Source organism: Oratosquilla oratoria, chromosome 23 (assembly GCF_046742065.1).
Source record: "Oratosquilla oratoria isolate Oo_2021 chromosome 23, ASM4674206v1, whole genome shotgun sequence".
Classification (NCBI taxonomy): domain Eukaryota; kingdom Metazoa; phylum Arthropoda; class Malacostraca; order Stomatopoda; family Squillidae; genus Oratosquilla; species Oratosquilla oratoria.
The window spans coordinates 8,452,032-8,471,618 of record NC_134799.1 but is presented as its reverse complement, the minus strand read 5'-3'; the positions used below and the strand labels follow the sequence as shown (position 1 = coordinate 8,471,618).

The 19,587-nt window shown below is 48.7% G+C and overlaps 1 protein-coding gene across 6 annotated transcripts in view; it reads right to left on the bottom strand.

The window, feature by feature from the left end:
- The window catches only part of LOC143037953 (uncharacterized), a 197,624-nt gene that overhangs the window by 121,879 nt on the left and 56,158 nt on the right, over positions 1–19,587 (bottom strand). The window contains exon 2 of one of the 6 annotated variants that reach the window (XM_076206667.1): positions 2,636–2,700. The exons of the other annotated variants lie outside the window; for them this stretch is intronic. The gene's annotated coding sequence lies outside the window, so the exon portion shown is untranslated. The remainder of the gene's footprint in view (positions 1–2,635; positions 2,701–19,587) is intronic. 6 annotated transcript variants of the gene reach the window in all.

Below are 19,587 nucleotides of genomic sequence, written 5' to 3'. Positions count from 1 at the left end.
CGTAGTCTAAGGCAAGACTTTATTCAGTTGACAGAAACCCCACCGAAGCCTTTCCCGGACATGTATCCCTTTCCTTGTTGTCTTATCTACACTCGTTCCGGCTCCTAATGGAAGATTTTATTAAGTCGAATAAAACCTTCCTTCCCCCGCCTTGGTCTGGCTTACGTCCCCGCCCCTCCCCCACCCCCCCCAAAAAAAAAAATCCCACAACTAATCGGTCGCTTTCATGTTGAAAACTCTGCAGACCACGCGGCGCCTTCGTGACATCCGGCTCTCGTAGCTCTACGGGTATTACCTAAGCCAGCGTGGGGACTGCATGATCAGCTCACCAGGGCGAGCGAGATCGCAGACATTCGCATCACATGTGATCGCACAGCAGTGCCTCAGGCTGAGTCATCCAAGCTGCCGGACGTAAAACCTCGATGATTCTGCGACCCACCTCCTGGTCTCATAGCGAACCTCCGAACAACTGTGCATGGTGTCCCCAAGTCTGGACACACAAAGAGGTTCCCTTGGGTGTCTTGTATCCTTAATTTTGATCGACCCTTTCGCATTACCCCAGAAAGAGAAGCCAAGGGAGCTAAGGCCTAATGAACGAGTAGAGAATAAAAAGACCATTACACATGACCATGTCGATTAGTTATAGTGACGTTTTCTGTGTGTCCAGACTTCAGGGATACCCTGTATTATACAGCCAAGGGTTCGAGCCCCGCTAACAAGGGGTCTCTGTCAACTATATCTATCTCGCGCGCCACGCAGCTGCGCAGACGTCAATCCCCATGCATGGCGCCAATATCCTCCGACGCCGATGGCGCTCCACGCTCCCACGGGGAACGACAGACGAGTCTTAGGCTTGTTTGACACGTATCGACTTTTCGCCGTGCACCGTCCACGACACGACGTCGTGCTTCCTCCTACATCCCTTTCTTCTTCCTCCTCCTTCTTCCTACCCCCCTTCTTCTTCCTCTTCTTCCTACGGTCCTACCTCCCCTTCCTCTTCCCACTCCCCTCTATCTCCTCCTCTTCTTCCTCTCCTCCTCCCACAACAAACTTTACCTTTTCAATATAAACGATGTACACTCCCGATAACGAATCTAACCCTTTCAATACGGAGACGACCTGTATAGACTTTACCAAAGTTTTCTTTGAGAGGCAAGAGACTTTACACCGCGAACTAGCTAACCCCTTCAGTTCGGCGACAAGAGTCAATATGCTCCAGAGGCCTCCGGAGACCCCGATCGGGGGTCATCTTTCGCCTGAAGAGAAGAGTCTGGCGTAAGGCCATTAACACTATTCCCACCATTTTGCACCACAGACCTGAAGGGGTAGCATTACTGGTAAAATTCCATAATCATCCAAATACGGATATTTGACATGAAACTTTTATATATATATTATATATATATATATATATATATATATATAATATATATACATATATATATATATATATATATGTATAATATATATATATATATATGTGTGTGTGTGTGTGTGTGTGTGTGTGTGTGTGTGTGTGTGTGTGTGTGATTCACCTTGGTCTTTGGATCACGTGTTGGACTCGTGATCGACAGCTATTTTCCTCTTGGAAGAGAGCTCAGAGGTCATATATGACTGATTTATGGGTAATGATGTGACCTTACACGCACAAACACACCCAACTCCCCGCCCACGAGAGTTGGAGTAACGACTCGCGGCGCAGAGATACTGAAATTATTTCAGCCCTGGGCGGCATTCGAACCCGGACCGCCGTAATGGCTGTCGGGAACTCTACCAACTGCGCGACAGAGTCGTGTGTATGCATGTGTGTGTGTGTGTGTGTGCGTGTGTGTGTGTGTGTGTGTGCGTGTGTGTGTGTGTGTGTGTGTAAAAGGTGGTAGATAAATGCAGGCTGGAGTAGGAACACTTTATTGCTGACGTATATGTATTTCGCATCCGACCTAGTCATGGACCAAAAGGTCTCCTGTCGCGACATGCTCTTCCTTTGTAATCCTTTGTAATCCATTTCATAGAAATGATAGATCTTTGATGTGAAAAAAATGTGCTTGCATGATACTGGAATAAAATTGCGTTGCTTTTGCGCCAATGAACATCACGAGCAAAATTCTTGACCTACCTAAAGTTTTCCATGTTACAGAATTCCAATTCTTTGTCTTAAATTTTTTTTCTATCTATTCAAGAAAGTTACCTAACTGCAAGCTGAATATTTCATATGAAAATATATCACATACTCGACAAAAAAATCCAAATAAATAATAGTATTGACACTGGGAACTATCGTGGATCAAAACTTTTGCTGTGACTGTACACTGCTGTAGAACTAAAACCACCCTACTACAGTTGACAAAATTTAAACAGAAAATTTCTCCCATTGTGAATATATAAAACATATATATATATATATATATATATATATATATATATATATATATATATATAAATAGAAAGTTCCCTTTGAGAATAAAGCATATTCAAAAGCGCTTCCAATGCCTGAGAATTTCTGCATTTCCCAAGTTATCGTCCTAGATATCTGAGATGTCAGATTTATAAATTCCATGACGCAGACTATCGTACAATTTCTGGCGTATAATCGCATTCCTGTACATAATATCTGAAAGGTTTAAACAAGCCTTACCCGAACGTTTTGTCTATTTTCTTAAAGTTTTAAGATTTCAACGGTGGCCACGTGCAATTCATTACCTGAAAAGAAATAAATGATTAAATTAATAAAAAAAATTATACCAATAGTATTAGCAATAAATATATACAAAGTTGGAGGGAGGTATTTCATATATTTGTATATTTCTACGTGAACCCTTTTAATTGCTGATGACTTGTGGACTCGTTCTGACAGACTTTAGGTGATTTTATTCACCCAAGGGGATTCCCTGCGCAGTGAGAGGGCTGAAATCGTTGAACTGATCGAAGGAGCCACTTCAATATACTCTCGACAATATACAAAACACAAACAGATGAACAAGTAAATAAACATGTAAATAAATAAATAAATAAACAAATAAATAAATAAATACGAATTAGTAAAAATAAATAAATTAAAATAGTATTTGCACTTTGCCACCGAAATTCAAAGCTTCCATCTTGGTGTGTGTGGGGGTGGGAGGGGGAGGCACCATTGCACCGAAGAGGTGGAGTCGTAAAAGCGGAAAAGAGATTCGAAGAAGGTGGCAGGAAAGAGAGAGTGAAGCAAAGTTAAATTGGTCAGACTTCGTTGTTAAAAAATATATATTCCTTTCACTTGCATAGTGCACATTATATATTTCGTTATGGCATACCCCAATATATTTGATTCAGATGAGGGAAGGGCGAATTCACGATTTTTTTATTTTTTTTTTTTTTACAAATCCGTCAAACGACATGACGTAAAAGTTGACGTCACGAGAACCTGTTCTGTGTCCGTTTGATCGACTCCACTTTCCATCCAACAAACCTGTCGGTTTAACGGATCAAATCATTACATCTTTCCGTTCTCATCAAATTCTTCCATTTGAACGGACTTACGTCAAAATGACGTCACTAACACGTCACACCGTCTAACGGATATGTAGCCTAACAAACAAAGGGGCAGACTTGAACCTGCCCTCTCAATTAGCCCTAACGAGCACTTGTCACGTGATAGCCAAGCCAAGTTGCCCAAAGCCTTAGAAAGTCGACTTTGTGTCACAACAAAATTTTGTATCGTGATACGTCGGAAGGTTCCAGAACATCTGCGCATACGTCGAGACTGCGCCATCTCATCCGCTCAAGTAATTTGAGAGATTTTGGGAACACAAACACCCTTGGGAACTTCTTCCCTTTTGTAATCGAACCCCGTCTACTCACTACAACAATCTTGCGTTACAGAGATGATGATCCTACGCCGGGAGACGCTGAATAGCTACGGCCGAAGCCACCTTTGCCCTAAAACTCGCTTTGGGGACTATTGGGGAACAGGTAACAGTCACAACTGGGAATCGGAGAGAAGTGCGAGATTCGAACCCACAACTAAAGGAACGCGAGACCAACAAGCTTCCGGTGACGTCACCAGCGAACAAGAAAACCGAGAAGAAAATTGATGAAAATTGTCAATCTGTCGATGAGATGGAAAGGCGGATGAGAAGTTGTCAATCGCGTACAAGACGAATATATGTTACCAGAAAATTTGAACATTGTGATCCTCTTCAGGGTGTAACGATTTTCTTCATTTGACGAATGTAACAATGGGTTTCCATTCAAAGACAGACACACACACACACACACACACACACACACACACACACACACACACACACACACACACACACACACACACACACACACACACACACACACACACACACACACACACACACACACACACACACACACACACACACACACACACACACACACAATAATACGCCCTGCAGCAAAACTCCTCCTCTTCCTCTATTTCGTCACCACTCCATTCCTCTTCTTCTCTCCCTTCTCCGTCCTCCCTCCTGCTTTCCCTCCTTCTCTCCTCCCTCCTCCCTTTCTCTCCTTCCTTCCTTCTACCTTCTCCTGGTGTGATAAACTGAAGAGTAAGAGTTGCTCCTTTCCCGTATACTACAATTAGGTGAAAACGCGCACGCGCACACACACACACACACACACACACACACACACACACACACACACACACACACACACACACACACACACACACACACACACACGAAAGACGACCCCTTTTCCCCCTTGTGGCAAAAGTGACGCCCGCCAGATGGTCAAAATAGTCAAAATGTCAACCCAGGCATTCCAGAGCAAATTGGAGCACGTACTGGAATGAGATGTGGGTCCCTGACGTGCCCTTTCACCCCTTGGGTCAGGGTGGGTTGCCCTCTTGCCGAATGGAGACGGGAAAGAAAGAAAAAAAAAATGGCGTAAACTAGATCAAAGGCAACAAAACGTTCAACCAAGTTGATGGAATTTGTCGAGTTTTAAGCCGGTCCACTTCACGAACTTTGGGAAAACTTAGTTTATTACATTTATTATCTAAGAACGCTACGACTGAAAATGTAAAATCTGGATATGTGGAGACCTATGATATTTCAAGTTAGCCGGAAACCAATTGGACTTTGCTATTTTTAGACTTCAAAAACTGGATTAGTTTTAACAAAAGTTTACAATGTAGTTTAAACCCAAAGTATCACTTGATGTAGCAAACCCCGAAAGTGTGTCACTGGGGCGACGTGCTAACAAGAATAAGTACACATAGCTACACCGCTATGTGTACGTTTATGCACATGAACAACCACGCACGCGCACACAGACACACGCACGAATTCACACACACAAACACACACGCCCACAGGATTACCTATAGATCGGTCATACGTGAGCTCTGAGATCTCTTCTGTGAGGGAAATAGCCACCGATCACGAGTCCAACACGTGATCCAAGACCGTGGTGAATCACATGCGCGCGCGCGCGCGCACACACACACACACACACACACACACACACACACACACACACACACACACACACACACACACACACACACACACACACACACACACACACACACACACACACACACACACACACACACACACACACACACACACACACACAGCGTTCTCCAAGGTACAATTTAGTTAGATTCCCCGGAGGCACCGCCCCCTCCCCCCCGCCCCCCTTCGCCAATCCACAAGGTTATTAGTGACTGCACTTTCCCTCGACCCAGAAGAGGATCTTCCGGAATCCTAAAGACGATGATCCTGCCGGGTCCCATTGCAATCTGTCACGAGTCTTGAGCCAACGTCCGCCCACCTAGGCCTGCCGCTTCTTATCTCTGCTTGTAAAGATTGTGACTGCATCTCTCTCTCTTTCTTTCTTTCTCTCTCTTTCTGTGCATGCGTGTGTGTGTGCATGCGTGTGTGTGTGTGTGTGTGTGTGTGTGTGTGTGTGTGTGTGTGTGTGTGTGTGTGTGTGTGTGTGTGTGTGTGTGATTCACCATGGTCTTGGATCACGTGTTGGACTCATGGTCGACAGCTACTACCCTTCCGGATGAGAGCTCAGAGCTCATGTATGACCGATCTGTGTAATTCTGTGACCTCTCTCTCTCTCACACACACACACACACACACACACACACACACACACACACACACAAACACACACACACAAACACACACACACAAACACACACACACAAACACACACACACCCAACTCCCTGCCCACGAGAGCTAGAATAACGATTCGCAGCGCAGCGATACTGAAATTATTTCAGCCCTGAGCGGGATTCTATCCCGAACCACCGTAGTGTCGGCCGCGAACTCTACCACTGCGCCAAGAGTGTGAGGGTGTGCGTGCGTGTATGTACGTGTGTGTGTGTATGTGTGTGTGTGTGTGTGTGTGTGTGTGTGTGTGTGTGTGTGTGTGTGTGTGTGTGTGTGTGTGTGTGTGTGTGTGTGTGTGTGTGCTCGCGCATGCACGTGAAAGTTGTACTTAAGCAGCAATGACCAATTGCGAAGCGGTAAAAACGTTGGCCTCGTCGTCGCTCATAGCAATCACAGCGAGAAACGTATTTCCCACAACGACGACGATGATGGCGTCATCACAAAAGGTCATCTTCGCGCTGAAGCATGGCCATCGCTGCTGAGACGAGCATAAAAGTCAAACCAACATGTCTCCCCCCCCCTCTCTCTCTCTCTCTCTCTCTCTCTCTCTCTCTCTCTCTCTCTTTCTCACTCTCTCTTTCTCTCTCTCTCTCTCCCCATTACTTACTGTTTATTTCTATCACCCTGTCTCTACACTTATTTCCTTGTTTTCCCTCTATCTTCCTCTCCCCATTCCCGTCCTCTCCCTCCTTATCTTTGTCTCCCCCTTCCCCTTCTATATGCTATCTAACACATATGCACAAACACACACCGACCACACACACACACGTACACAAACGCATATGCATGTGCATACACACACACAGGCATATTTATCAATATATCTATCTGAGAACAATCCAACCATTGTTTTCGAAATCGAAATGATACCGTACCCAAGCATGGCCGGGGACTTCGTTCTAGCCGAGAAAGGTACTGAATGAATACTGGCCTGTCCGGGAATGGGCCTGTCCGGGAATGGGCCTGTCCGGGAATGGGCCTGTCCGGGAGTGGGCCTGTCCGGGAGTGGGCCTGGCCGGGAATGGGCCTGGCCGGGAATGGGCCTGTCCGGGAATGGGCCTGTCCGGGAATTGGTCTGGCCGGGAGTGGGCCTGGCCGGGAATGGGCCTGGCCGGGAATGGGCCTGGCCGGGAATGGGCCTGGCCGGGAATTGGTCTGGCCGGGAATTGGTCTGTCCTGGAATTGGCCTGTCCGGGAATGTCACATGGGACCTGGACACTGGTGCGGCAAACCCTGATGGCTGAAAACTTATATTGCTTTGGTTGCCGAGTGTCCACTACATTCAGTCTTGGACGGGCGATCGCGGACGCGCGAGCACACGCGCGCGCACACACACACACACACACACACACACACACACACACACACACACACACACACACACACACACACACGCTTCATTACATATTCTTCTCCTCAATCTACCAACCAATTTCTCTACGTTAGATATTTTTCCAAGAGTTCATATGCATGTATGAAATCAACTGCTGATTCAGGTAGCCTACATTAATTTTTACACGTAATTAAAAAAGTCTATTTCAGTGTTTTTTCTTAATCTATATGATACGCGAGCAAGCAAAGCCGGGTATTCCTGATAAAATAAAATAAATCAAGAATTATAATAATAATGAAAATAGCAAAATAATGATAATAATATAATAATAATAATAACAATAATAATAATAAATATAATTATTATAATGAAGTTGCCACGAGGCCAGCCCTACAGGGAACACGGCAGAGACCCTTACCAAGGTCAGTACGAAGACCTCCTCTTCCTCGAGCCTGAGGGCCACCACGAACCTGGAACAAGTGCCTAAACAAAGCCAGCGAGGACCAAGGCTGCCGCATCCGGCCTTTGGGCAACCCCCCAACCCCCCTACCATGCCTCTCCTCCTCCTCCTCCTCCCCCCCCCGTTCGCCTGAGAGTGTACCGCCCACTTCCTGCAGCCTTGTGCGTCAAAGCCCCTGGAGGAAGAGGAGGAGGAGGAGGAGGAAGGCGAAGAGGAGGAGAAAACGGAGAAGAGCAAAGGAAAGAAGAGAGAACATGGAGAAAGGGAGACAGAAGACGAAGTGGAGGAGAAGGGGAAGCAACGAGGAGGAGGAAGAGGAGGAGGAGGCAGCGGAGGAAGTGAAGCAGCATCAGGAACAGCCGGAGAAGGAGCAGGAAGAGATAAGGGAAGAGGCAAGAGAGAGAGGAGTAAGGAGGAAGAAGGGAGAAGGTAGAAGGTTGAAGGAAGGAAGGAGAGAAGGGGAGGAGGAAGGGAGAGAGTAAGGAGAGAAAGAGAGAAGGAGGAGGAAGGGAGAAGGTAGAAGAAGAAAGGAGAGAAAGGGAGGAGGAGGAAGTGTGAAGAAAGGAAAGATGGCGGGAGGACGGAGAAGGAAGACGAGGAATGGAGTGGTGACGAGACCGAGGAGGAAGAGGGAGGGAGGGAGGGAGGGAGGGGTGGAGGGGGGCGTTTCGCTGCAGAGCGTTATTATTGCATTCTCAGCATCAAGTGAAAAGTTCCAACTTGAGACAAATGCACGAGTGAAAGTGGTGCGAGGCTGGCTGGCTGGCAGAGTTTGGCCGAGAAACAAGCCGAGTGGGAGCGAGTGAGAGAGTGAAATGAGTGCGTGAAATGCTCCAGTGAAACGAACGAGAGGAAGGTGTGAAATGAACGTGTGAAATGAACGTGTGAATAGTCAATGAACCAAGCTGAACGAGTGAACGAATAAATGAATTGTGTGTGTGTGATTCACCGTGGTCTTGGATCACGTGTTGGACTCGTGATCGACAGCTACCCCCCCTCCCGAAGAAGAGAGCTTAGAGCTCATTTATGACAGGTCTATGGGTAATGCTGCGACCCTACACGCACACACACACAACTCCCCGCCCACGAGTTGGAGTATCAACTCGCAGCGTAGAGATATTGAAACTATTTCAGCCCTGAGCGTGCGTGTGTGTGTGTGTGTGTGTGTGTGTGAGTGCGATTCACCAGTCTTGGATCACGTGTTGGGCTCATGAGCGACAGCTATTACCCACTCGGATGAAAGCTCAAAGCTCATATATGACCCGATCTATGGGTAATGCAATGACCTTTGTGTGTGTGTGTGTGTAGTGTGGTGTGTGTGTGTGTGTGTGTGTGTGTGTGTATGTGTGTGCGTGCACGCGTAAAATTAGTGTCGCACTACGAGCCGAGAACGATTCCCAACTCCCCAACGCCCCGGCGACGCCATTGGTCTCAACGAACGAAATACAATAGCATGACGTCACATGACCCTTAACTGAATAAAATCGTTTGACGCCGGCCAAACTCTAATCTCGAAGTCGTGACCGACCTAGATATGGACCAAAAGGTCTCCTGTCGGCATGCTCCCCTTTTGTAATCCTTTGTAAGCTTTTCATACAGTACAGGGTGGTGTGTGTGTGTGTGTGTGTGTGTGTGTGTGTGTGTGTGTGTGTGTGTGTGTGTGTGTGTGTGTGTGTGTGTGTGTGTGTGTGTGTGTGTGTGTGTGTGTGTGTGTGTGTGTGTGTGTGTGTGTGTGTGTGTGTGTGTGTGTGTGTGTGTGTGTGTGTGTGTGTGTGTGTGTGTGTGTGTGTGTGTGTGTGCACGGCCTTCAGGGTGAAATAATTATCGTCACCTGAAGGGCACTCGGGAGGGAAGGGTGAACACCAGGAAGGGGAGCCGGAGTTGGAGAGGCCGTCTGGAGGAGGGAGGAGGGAGGAGTGTGAGGTGCGGAGTGTGGGGTGCGGAGTGAGGTAGAAGGTCGAAGGAGGGAGGAAGGAGAGAGGAGTGAAGAGGAGAGAGGAGTGAGGAGGAGAGAGAGGAGTGAGGAGGAGAGAGGAGAGAGGAGTGAGGAGGAGAGAGGAGTGAGAAGGAAGGAAGAGAGAGGAGTGTGGAGGGAGAATTGAAGAGGATGGAAGGGTGTAGAGAGGAGTGAGGAAGGAGTGAAGAGGGGGGAGGAAGAGAGGAGTGAAGATGAGGAATGAGGAACGAAGATGGAGGAGGCAGGAGAGAGGAGTGAGGAGAGTGAAGACAATGGAGAGAGGAGGGAGGGAGGAGTGAAGATGGAGGAGGGAGGAAGGAGTGAAGATGGAAGAGGCAGGAGAGAGGAGGGAGGGGAGAGGAGGGAGGGGAGAGGAGGGAGGGGAGAGGAGTGAGAAGAGAAGACTGAAGACGATGGAGGGAGGAGGGAGGAAGGAAGAGGGTGGGGGTGGGGGAGAAAGTGGAGCTTACATGCAAACAAGCACGAGGAGAAACTGTAGAATATCTGGCCCAGCATGGCCCTCCTCCCCACTGCCATCAGGGGGAGGGGGGGGGGGGTGTCGCCGCAGAATTGAATTAAAGAGTCTGGCTGCTGACAACCAGAATAAAATATCCAAAGTGTCACTCGGTACGGAAGTCCCTTCGCTTCAGGTAACGCAATTATGAATTTTATTATTTTTTATTAAGTAATTCAATTATCTATGTATCTATTCATTTATTGTCCGTAATTATTGCAAGACGATTTTTGTTCCATCGGTGGTGGTGGTGGTGGTGGTGGTGGTGGTGGTGTGTGTGTGTGTGTGTGTGTGTGTGTGTGTGTGTGTGTGCGTGCGCGCTCGCGTGTGTGTATGCGAGCGTGTGCGTTGTTAGTTTAACTTCATGCCCTCGTAATTTCTTCTCAGAAATCCATCTTCGTTATGACGCGTCCCTTCCCAGAGTCCTGCAGCTCCTGGCGACTTCAGAAGTCTTCTGAAGCTGAAACTGAAGTGTGAGACGAGAAGAAGAGCTCGCAGCTTCGTCAGCTGTTAGCACGCAACCTGAGGGAAGACAGCTTCAAACTGCAGCAAAAAAACTGGCAGCAAATGACAGCAAGTAGCAGTTTCCCAGACAGCTGTCAGGTGGAATAGTCTTCTTGGAGAAACGACGTGCAACTACGCAGTCGAAAGAAGATGGAGTCGACTAGGCCAGGAGGCGCTGAGTGGCTGCGGCCGAAGCCGTCACCTTTGCCCTAGCATACGCCCTAGGGACTGTTGGGGCAGGGAACAAACAGTCATTGTTGGGAATCGTATAGAGGAGTGCGGGATTCGAACCCGAAACTAAGCGAATGGGAGGCCAGCAAGCACGCTTCCGATGACGCCACCAGTGCAAGACCGAAAGAAACTTAAAAAAAAAATATACTAAAGACGTTATGGATAAAAAAAAGAGAGAAAGAGAGAGAGAGAGAGAGAGAGAGAGAGAGAGAGAGAGAGAGAGAACGAAAACCTTAAACTTGTGTCACTCCACATAAAATTCGAGCATCTGCTCACATCTGACTCGAGGATAACTTCAGACAAGAGAAACTTGTAACTTTGGAGAGTAGGAAGAAGGGAGGCGGGAAGCATCCAACGCCAGGAGGCGCTGAATAGCTGCGGCCGAAGCCGTCATCTTTACCCTATCATGCGCTTTAGGGGACTAATGGCGGGGGGGGGAGGTAAATAGCGCTCACTGTAACTGGGAATCTGAGAGGAGTGCGGGACTCGAACCCACAACTGGGAACATGCGAGACCCGCACGGTTCGTCTGCGGTTTATTTTGAACCAAGAAAACAATAAACAACAATAATAAAAAATAATAAAAAAGTTAAAAAACATTAAAAATCTCGATAAACATGACAATCGAAACATGAAGCGAAGATGGTAATTAGTATGTAGCGTTAGTTTTTTTCCCATTTAGGACAGAAAGACAATATCAAATACGAGAAGTGTCCACAAAACGCGCGGCTATGGGTATTTTATAATTCCACCCACGCACTCAGCTACAATGTACGCGGGTACGCGCGCGCACACACGCAGCACACACACACACACACACACACACACACACACACACACGACACACAAACAACATACGCACAAACACTCTCTCTCTTTCGACAATGCAGTGGTACCGCTCTCGACAGCTAATTCAGCGATCCGAGTTCGAGTACCACCAGCATTCCAACTCTGGTGTGTATGTGTGTGTGTGTGTGTGTGTGTGTGTGTGTGTGTGTGTGTGTGTGTGTGTGTGTGTGTGTGTGTGTGTGTGTGTATAAAGTCTCGGCGTTCCCCATAGATTGGGTCATCTACGAGCTCTCATCCAGGAGGATAATAGCTGTCGATCACGAGTCGAACACGTGATCCAAGACCAAGGTGGTGAATCGCAAAAGCGCTCGCGCGCACGCACACACACACACACACACACACACACACACACACACACACACACACACACACACACACACACTCTCTCATGGCGCTGTGGTTAGAGCTCTGGCCTGCCACTACGGAGGTCCGGGTTCGACCCTCGCCCGGGGCTGAAATAATATCAGTATCGCAGCGCTGAGGGGTGTTACTCCAACTCTCGTGGGCGGGGAGTTGGGGGTGTGTGTGTGTGTGCAAGGTCATAGCATTACCCATAGCTCTGAGCTCTCTTCCAGTAGGGAAATAGCTGTCGTTCACGAGTCCAACACGTGATCCAAAGACCAAGTGAATACACACACACACACACTGCTGCCTCTTTTTTTTTTTTTTTTTTTTTTTGCTGACTGACGTGGTCTCGTTCAATCAACGCCCACGGGAAGTATTGGCGCCCCTCGGGAGTCTGGGTAGGATGGATGAATAGATGGATGGATGGGTGGATGTGCTCGGGTGTTGTTGGCACGCAGCGTCGGGTCTCGGGTTTGCCAATGTGGCTTCTGGGGTTGCGAAAGACCCGTGGCTATTCTCACGATGTCTTTCAGCAGCGTCTACGGGTAGTCTTGTTGCCCGCTGCACCCGACGTACTAACACACACAGTCGCTCCCTGACGCACACACACGCACATGTACACACATAGTCACGTGGTCTTTGCTACCGTGGGGTATTACGTAAATGAATCGAATAGTCTCACAGTAACAGGAATAAGAGATCGGTACGGAAGGGAATGTCTACAGTAAAAAATAGTACGTACACGTGCAGTCACTTGTGCGTACTACAGGACATGTAATTGGGATCGGGCACACTTGGTCGAGGTTAACCTAGACCAAACTAAGGTAAATAAACGAATAACGTCAATAAATAGAAAATACTTTACTTAATCAAACTTAGCTCGGCCACTTCACTACCGAACAAGTGGCACAGCGACGAAGAAAACCATGTTATAGTATCAAGAAACAAATAAAGAAAAAATTAATAAAAATATCCTTTTAAAAACGTTTCCACTCTTTTCCATTGTCCTAAAAGACTTCTTGAAATTCTTTGTCTTACCTCCCTCCCTCCCTCCAAACTATCTTTTCTTTCAACCTCCATCTCTTGTTTACCCAATCCGCCATTCCCCCTCCCTCCCTCCCTCCCTCTCATTTACCTACCTACCCATCCTCCCTCCCTCTCTCCATCCTTCCCTAACACTCTCCCTCACTCCCACCCTCCCTACCCCTCACCAACTCACCTACACACCCACCCACCGACTAGTCCTCCCTCCCTCTCACCCACCCACACACCAATTCTCCCTCCCTCCCTCCCACCCACCTATCTTTCCTCTCTTCCACCCATACATCCATCCTCCAGCTCTCCCAGCCTTCCGTCCTCCTGTCCTCCTCTCCCTCTCTCTCACCCAACCACCCATCCATCCCTCTCTCTCTCCCACCCATCCATCCACCCACCCCCTCCCACCCTTCCATCCTCCCTCTCTCTCTCCCTCCCCCACCCTTCACTTCCCATCCATCCATCCACCCACCCCCTCCCACCCATCCACTCTCCCTACCATCACAAACCAAACTCTCCCATCGTTGCAACCACCGAACTTGAGCCACGTGACCTTCCCGGTTGGTTCGTTGGTTGGGAAGCGACGTTCCTCCAGTCCCCCCAATTCCCCCCACCTCTCCCCCCCGAAGCACCCACTAACCTCCCCCCTCCCTCCCCAAGCTCCCTCGCACCTTTTAAGTCCTCCACCCCATACCACAGAGGCGGCGGCAGCACCTGTGGCCTTGCACCTGTACGATCGTGGGAACCCCGTGGTCTTGGAGGCAGGAAGGGGGGGCAGGGGGGCAGGGGGGAAGGGATTGAGAGGGGAAGGGGGAAGGAGGGAGAGAGGAAGGGGGAAGGAGGGAAAGGGGAAAGGAGGGAAAGGGGAAAGGAGGGAAAGGGGACAGGGGGGAGAGGGAGAAGGGGGAGAGGGAGAAGGGGGAGAGGGAGAAGGGGGAGAGGGAGAAGGGGGATAGGGAGAAGGGGGAGAGGGAGAAGGGGGGAGAGGGAGAAGGGGGGAGAGGGGGAAGGGGGGAGAGGGGGAAGGGAGGGAGAGGGGGGAGATGGGGGAAGGGAGGGAGAGGGGGGAAGGGAGGGAGAGGGTGGAAGGGAGGGAGAGGGGGGAAGGGAGGGAGAGGGGGGAACGGACGGAGAGGGGGGAAGGAAGGGAGATGGGGGAATGGAGAGGGGGGAAGGGAGGGAGAGGGGGGAAGGGAGGAGGGAGAGGGGGGAAGGGAGGGAGAGGGGGGAAGGGAGGGAGAGGGGGGAAGGGAGGGAGAGGGGGGAAGGGAGGGAGAGGGGGAAGGGAGGGAGAGGGGGAAGGGAGGGAGAGGGGGAAGGGAGGGAGAGGGGGGAAGGGAGGGAGAGGGGGAAGGGAGGGAGAGGGGGAAGGGAGGGAGAGGGGGGAAGGAAGGGAGGGGGGAAGGAAGGGAGAGGGGGGAGAGGGGGAAAGGAGGGAGAGGGGGAAGGGGGAGAGGGGGAAGGGGGAGAGGGGGAGAGGGGGAAGGGGGAAGGGGGAGAAGGGGGAGAGGGGGAAGGGGGGAAGGGGAGAGAGGGAAGGGAGGACAAGGGGTAGGGGGACAGGGGGGAGAGGGGGAGAGTTCTACCCCACTATCCTTCCGATACCTGCTACCAGGTAATGGCGACGGGGCTCCCCCGCCCCACCCTTCACCGCTCCCGGCATAATAAAAAATAAAATAAACAAAAACTTACTCCACCAAGACCCCATCCACCTCCTACATATCATGAAATCGTTACAATAACCACCACTTCTTTCAGCAGTACTGTCATCATCACCGGAACAACCAATACCACAATCATAACAATTCCACCTCCACCAATACGATCACCACATTCTCGTCCTCCACCTTCTCCACCAACACATCCTCCACCACATCATCATCATCACCCACTACCTCCACCACTACCACCATCACCATAAACTGCACCACATTGACCAATTGTATACTACATCACCCACAACTACAAACCCTACCACAACAACCACCTTCATACGACGAACACCACCACTACCACAAACCCTACCACAACGACCACTTTCATACCACCACCACCACGACAACAACAAACCTCCTCCACCTCCCCCTCCGCCACCGCTTTGCCCTCCGGCCCATTCTGCCCTCGACGAGCGATCGCGCCACGTTGCCCCACACGTGCGTCCACGCCGCCACCGCGAGGCTCCTAAACTCCCCTGGCAGGGCTATTCCCTGTAGCGCAGGCGGCTATGTTGACAAGAGGCACTGGGTGACGTGGACAAACAAGAGTAGGAGACGGGACACCACGAGCGTTGCACCATTCCTGTACACTACAATTGGTGTAAATGTAAGGAGACTTAAGTTTGGGGGGAATATCAAACAGGATGTGCGCTGATGCGAGACGCAGATTCAAGCTCAGGATGTGAGCTTTGGTGTGGTACAGTGATGTGAAATGGAACTAGTCATGTAATATCATGGGATGTGGTGAAGTAAGATGTGATGAGGCGATGTGTATGGCGATGGATGTAAACTTTAATGTGATAGTGATGTGAAATTGAACAAAGTGTGTGATGTGGTGAAGCAAGATGTGATGAGGTGGCTCTCTTCAACCTATTGCATTCAAGTAAATGTTACGCCAGGAGGAGCTGAACAGCTGCGGCTGAAGCAGTCACCCTGGGAGACTTTTGGGGGACCAGGTGCGGGACTCGAACCTACAACTGAGCGCATGCGAGAGCAACGAGCGCGCTTCCGACAACGCCACCAGCGCACACATTTCAAGATGGCAGGCAGATATCACAGATAAAAATAAATCTTCTTAACCACTGGAATAACATCCTTGGAGAAATACATAGGAAGAGAAAATAGTTACAGATAAAAGAAATGTTGAGACATTGTGACAGGTTGAGGAAGGTAGAAGAAGACACGAGTCGTTCCTCCGAAGAAGCTTAAAGCGAAACCGGTCAGGAATAAACTCGGAACTAGACCCGTGTCGTCTTTTTCCACCTTCCAGATAAATCAGACAATTCAACAAAATCTTAAAAATGTTCAACAACATTAACGAATTTTTTTTTTGCCAAGTTCAAATAAACGGTGAAGATGTTCACAGAACCACGACAAGCCTCATCTTATCCCTTCTCTTTGTTCAAATGACGTCAGCCTCTGAACTCTCGAAAGCTCCAAGGGTCTTGTGTTTGTTCAAGACATCGCGAGTCATGCGTATAGACGTGTGTTTGTGTACAAATGCGAGTACGTATGATGACACAGTGATGTCGGTTGAGGCATGGCAAGGTGACGTGACGTGACGTGATGTGATGTGATGCGAGGTGAAGTGGTGTTAGTTAAGGTGACCTAAGGTGACCTGAGGTGAGGTCAACTGAAATTAGTTGCAGTGAAATGAGGCGGTACGAGTTCTGGAATGATGAGGAGTGTTGACGTGAAGCCACGTGAGGTCAGGTCAGGTCATATAAAGTGAAACGAGAAGATTGAAGTGTGGTTAGGTTAGGTTGTGATCTCTAACGAACTTCTGTCTCTCCGAGGGGGTGCCCGACGACGTTGGGTGTGGAGACTATAAATAGTTCTCAGGGGTGGTAGAAACTGCTACAGTAGTAAAATAAGGCTGGGCGCGCGCCCGTGTACGTACATATGTGTGTGTGTGTGTGTGTGTGTGTGTGTGTGTGTGTGTGTGTATGTGTATGTGTGTGTGTGTGTGTGTGTGTGTGTGTGTGTGTGTGTGTATGTGTGTGTGTATGTGTGTGTGTGTGTGTGTGTGTGTGTGTGTGTGTGTGTATGTGTGTGTGTGTGTGTATGCGCGCGCAATTCATCCTGGTCTTCAATCATGCGTTTGGCTCGTGATCGACAGCTATTACCTTACACACACACACACACACACACACACACACACACACACACACACACAAAACCCCTTGCTTACCAGAGTTGGAGTGTCGGCTAGCAACGCAGTGATGCTGAAATGTTCAGCCCTTGGCGGAACTCGAACTCGGATCGTTGAATTAGCGGTCAAGTGCAGTACCGTCATACCATCGAGATTGTACATGCATCTGTGCATGTGCGTGTGTGTGTGTGTGTGTGTGTGTGTGTGTGTGTGTGTGTGTGTGTGTGTGTGTGTGTGTGTGTGTGTGTGTGTGTGTGTGTGTGTGTGTGTGTGTCTGTGTGTGTGTGTGTGTCTGTGTGTGTGTGTGTGTCTGTGTGTGTCTGTGTGTGTGATCGACTGAATGACAAGGGACCGTAGGCAGAACAGAGAGAGCCCAATCAGGTGGATGAATGTGAGAGAAGTTTGCAGGAGTGACTTGGCAAAGGAGCAGACACAGTCGCGCAAATCAATTATGAGACGTGAGATGCCTTACGTCACCAATACGCATATATTATATATATAGTATGCGTATTGTTCCCCGTTGGTGTCACGTCCCGTCACATCCGCGTCACGTTAAGTGAGCGACGTGCATGACGGTCTTCCGGGGCGTGATGAACTCCACCTCAATCGGGTGACATGGAATGGCGCGAGTGTAGTGACGTCAAGCCGGGTGTATCGTTCAATCCATTAAGACCCAGACTCCACTTTAGGGACCCCCATCCACGGTACAATCTGGTCTTGAGGCCGCCGGACAGATCAGGTCGAATCCGACCAAATCGGATCGTGTATGGCAGTCGGGTAACCCAAAATCATTACATACACGATCCAATCTGGTCGGATCAGATCAGATCTGTTCGGTGGCCTCAAGATCAGATCGTATCGTGGATGGGGGTCCTTAGTGACTTTGTTCAGGCGATTTCATTCAGCTGAGGTGTCTCCTCAATCAGGCCGGATTGTTTCACCTCAGCTGTTTGTCTTTTTTAAGGAACTAATGAACTGAATTTGGGCTCCCTGGGGAATAGTTGAATTCCGTTTTCTATTAGATTACTCGATTAATATCCTACTTATGTCTTCACTAGAGTTCTATATGACAAGATAAAATAAACTCTCGTTTTACAATTTCATAATGCTTCCTAATGTTCATCATCTCAATATTTCTCTTTTCATAAGGTCTTAATTTTTTAATAATTGAAAAAAAAATCTGACAACATCAATCTTTGTGGAACTTTTAGCTCTTTTATCTATGTAAATACCAGTTGCAACTGCCTCGTGTAGGCCTTATGGTCTCTTACAGTCTCCTTCATTCTTGTGTTCTTGAGTCTCACGTGTACGCCCTTTCCTTCCAGTGTGAGGCACTTGAACTCTCCTACCCCGACATTTTCCTTCACCTGTCTTTGACTTGGAAAAGAAAATGGAAAATACAACGAACAATTACCTATTTCCAACCCAATATATTTCTTTTTTTCCAGAATATTCCCCTGTAGGCACTTTATCCTTCCTCTTTTATTCACTTATTTGGTCAATTGGTCATTTACAATTATGTTTTCATTGGTCTGTGAATAAATTACGCAAGGGAGCTACCAGAACAAAATAGCCAATATATTTCATAACAAAGTTTGGCCAAGTCGCTCTCAAATCACAGCGCATCATTTTCTTGACAAAACAATTCATCCGTTTTCTTTTTTTTTTCCAGACCCTTCGTGATCTCAAACGGATTCTAGTTCTTTGTAACTGACCATTACTGTGAAGTCTACATCTATCTTGTCATGTAAAAAATAATCTCACGTTATTATATCAAAATTCACACGGTTCACTTACACACACACAGACACACAGACACACACACACACACACACACACACACACACACACACACACACACACACACACTATCTCACACTCGGTGGCGCGGTTGATAGAGCGCTGGACTGCCAGCACGGTGGTGCTCGCAGTACCTGGTTCGAATCCTGCCCAGGGCCGAAATTATTTCGGTATCGCTGCGCTTCGGGTCGTTACTCTGACTCTCGTGGGCGGGGAGTTGGGTGTGTGTGTGTGTAAGGTCATAGCATTACCCATAGATCGGTCATACGAGCTCTGAGCTCTCTACCGGGAGGGAAATAGCTGTCGATCACGAGTCCAACACGTGATCCAAAGACCAAGGTGAACACACACACACACACGCACACACACAGTTGGTCGAGTTCCTGCCCGCCACAACGGCGGTCCGGGTTCGAATCCCGCCCAGGCCTGAAATAATTTCAGTATCTCCGAGCTCTCTTCCGGAAGGGAAATAGCTGTCGATCACGAGCTCAAACACGTGATCCAGGACCATGGTGAATCTCACACACACACACACACACACACACACA